At 47.6% G+C, this 3041-nt stretch overlaps 1 protein-coding gene across 6 annotated transcripts in view; it reads left to right on the top strand.

Moving 5' to 3' along the window:
• The first annotated feature begins 1989 nt into the window (after positions 1–1989).
• The window catches only part of MEF2D (myocyte enhancer factor 2D), a 121636-nt gene continuing 120584 nt past the window's right edge, over positions 1990–3041 (top strand). For 2 of the 6 annotated variants that reach the window (XM_072114918.1, XM_072114914.1), the window contains exons 1-2: positions 1990–2066; positions 2189–2272. The gene's annotated coding sequence lies outside the window, so the exon portion shown is untranslated. The other 4 variants (XM_072114922.1, XM_072114915.1, XM_072114916.1 and 1 more) reach the window with 3 other exon arrangements.

Below are 3041 nucleotides of genomic sequence, written 5' to 3'. Positions count from 1 at the left end.
ACTGTGCTGTGCTCATATATACAGGATAGGAGTAGTAGTACTGTGCTGTGCTTATATATACAGTATAGGAGTAGTAGTACTGTGCTGTGTCCATATATACAGGATAGGAGTAGTAGTGCTGTGCTGTGCCCATATATACAGGATAGGAGTAGTAGTACTGTGCTGTGCTTATATATACAGGATAGGAGTAGTAGTACTGTGCTGTGCCCATATATACAGGATAGGAGTGCTAGTACTGTGCTGTGCTTATATATACAGGACAGGAGTAGTAGTTCTGTGCTGTGTCCATATATACAGGATAGGAGTAGTAGTACTGTGCTGTGTCTATATATACAGGATAGGAGTAGTAGTGCTGTGCTGTGCCCATATATACAGGATAGGAGGAGTAGTACTGTGCTGTGCTTATATATACAGGATAGGAGGAGTAGTACTGTGCTGTGCTTATATATACAGGATAGGAGTAGTAGTACTGTGCTGTGTCCATATATACAGGATAGGAGTAGTAGTAATATGGAAAAAAAACTCTCACGGTGCTGGGTGGGTCTTAAAAAAAAAAAAAAGGAACACATCCTTCCCCGCTGGAGCTCCTAGGTCGCCCGCTACTTCTGGTTTTCAAACCTGTGTCCAGAACCATATTCATACAATGGATGGCCTATTTGGACCAGAAAATAACATGTCTGAGGGCGGATTCCAATGTGGCGTTTGTTTTTGTTGTTTTTTTTTAGGGGTTCGGTCAAAACGCACATGCTTTTCTCTTTCCCTTTTCTGATATTTTTTTGGTTTGTTTTTTGGAGTATACACTCTTTGTTGTCACTTATTATGTAATTTATTTCTGTTCTGTATACTTGTTTTTTTGTGTGTGTGTGTGTGATTGCTGTGATTTCCCTTCTGGGATGATAGGGCACATTTACTTACCTGTCCGAGGAGATTGTGAATCCGATATCCTGTGTCGCTTCCCCGCTCAGGTCCGCAGGAGTTCACCTTCTTCTTCCCGGTGCATGTAAGTGCTTGGCTTGCGACACAATTTTAACGGTAAATCCCGCGCTCAGTCAGAATCCGTCGGATCGCCCGCCCCCCCTCCCTAATTTTTGTCACATGAAAGACGGCGAAGCTGCGCCACAATCCGATTACGTGCGACACAATCCCCTTCTAAATACCTGTCCCAGCCGTGCAAAAACATGAGGAAGTCAGACGGAAATGTGATCCGCAGACCCTTAGTAAATAAGCCCCAATGTTTTTGCAGGAGGAACCTTTGTGTTACACTTCAAAATGCAACGGCGGAAAACACGATGTGTGATTGCAGGAGGCGCATGTACTTTACGTTTTATAACAAAATACAAAAAAAGAGAGATGGAAAACGAAATTTTACCTCAGCGTGTGATCGCAGGAGGCGCCTTTCTCATGCGTTTCAAAATGCAACGCCGCATGTAACGCAGCCTGAATAACTGTTATACTCTTATTGCCTTATACTGGTAGCCACCCAGCTTTCTCAGATGCAGATGTAATCATTTTATTTTTTTTTTATGATTTGAAGGTCAAAACTTTACGACACCAAGCCAACTATACCAAATCACTTATCTTGATATAAAAAAACTATAAATGCTAGATAATTTTCCCTCAGCCCGATAGTAAGGGACTGTCACCCAACTTTCTCAGATCCAGATGTAAATTTTTTTTTTTTTTTTTTACTAATTTGACGTTCAAATTAAAGTCAGAAATATGAAATCCCGATAGGATGTGGTATAAGTGATATGATAACACTTTTTGGTGAGAATAGCCCCCCCCCCCCCTCACCTCAGGCCGGTAGTGAAGGGGTTAAGGCCTCTCTCTCCTCCTGCAGGCGGAGGGATTCACAGTAACACGCCTCAACCAAGCCTTGCCTCAGCAACCTAGCCCGCTGGTTATCCCGCCCGCGCTCGCCGATTGGCCGGCTGTCACCCGTCCCCGCGGCCGGATTGGCTGCGCGCGGCTGCCCGTCACGCGCGCCGTGTCAGAGCCCCAGCAGTGGCAGCAGCAGCAGAACATCCAGTGGAGTGTTTTCCCCCCTTCTCCTTCCTCAGCTCCGGGTGAATATTGTTACATTGTAGCAGCGGGTGGAGGGGGAAGCGGCGGCTCTGCACATTGGGGGGGCTGCATTGCTCTTCAATATTTTTTTTTTTATTTTTTATTTTTTTTGGGGGGGTGACAGAAGATCCTCTCAGACTCCCCTCCAGGAGGAGAAGGGAGGGGAGAAGCCTCCAGGAGCCTGGGAATAGCAGGAAGCACAGCTCTGGTGAGTGCACCTTGTCTCTGGGGGTCATCCAGGGGGGGCTTCTGCCTTCACTGCAGGCCTCTGCGGCCAGGGAGGGGTTAAAGTGCCCCCCCCCCCCTGCCCATGTGCCAAGTGATTATATAGGTCAGATGGATGGCTGCCATGCTTGTGTTATGATGAAGTTCTAGAAGGGGGGGCGGCAGGGGGTCTTTAAAACACAAGATCCCTCCCCGGTGAAGGGTTCGGTGGTGGTAGGGGGGGGATCGGTTGTGCCCCTTTAAATACCCGTGGCTCAGGCGCAGTGTTTGTGTTGACATCTGGACGTCCCGATTATTATTTTTGGGAAGGAGCAGGGGGGAGATGAGCCCCCCCCCCCCCTGGTGGTGGGAAAGGATTTCACAATAGAGGCCCCGTCTGATTGGTTAAGGGGGTGCAGGGTCAGAAGGAGTCTTGAGGGGGTCACGTCATAGTACGGCCTGTGGTGGGGGGCTCTTATAGTACAGTAGGGACTCCTGCTGTGGTGACATTATAGGGTTAGGCCCGGGGCACTACTGGGGATAACTTGGTGCTCCCTCCCCATATACATGGATCATCATGTGTGCGCGTCACTTTATCTATGACTCCGGTGTCATGTTATACTGCGCTCTGAGGTTCTATTCAGACGTGTGTATCTGTGTAGTGTGTGTGTATGTAGCGTACCTGTGTGTGTGTGTGTGTATATGTAGTGTACCTGTGTAGTGTGTGTGTGTGTGTATATGTAGTGTGTGTGTGTGTGTGTATATGTAGTGTA

Source organism: Engystomops pustulosus, chromosome 7, assembly GCF_040894005.1.
Source record: "Engystomops pustulosus chromosome 7, aEngPut4.maternal, whole genome shotgun sequence".
Lineage (NCBI taxonomy): Eukaryota > Metazoa > Chordata > Amphibia > Anura > Leptodactylidae > Engystomops > Engystomops pustulosus.
Note: the sequence above shows the minus strand (reverse complement) of the source record. Positions and strands in the feature narration are given on the sequence as shown.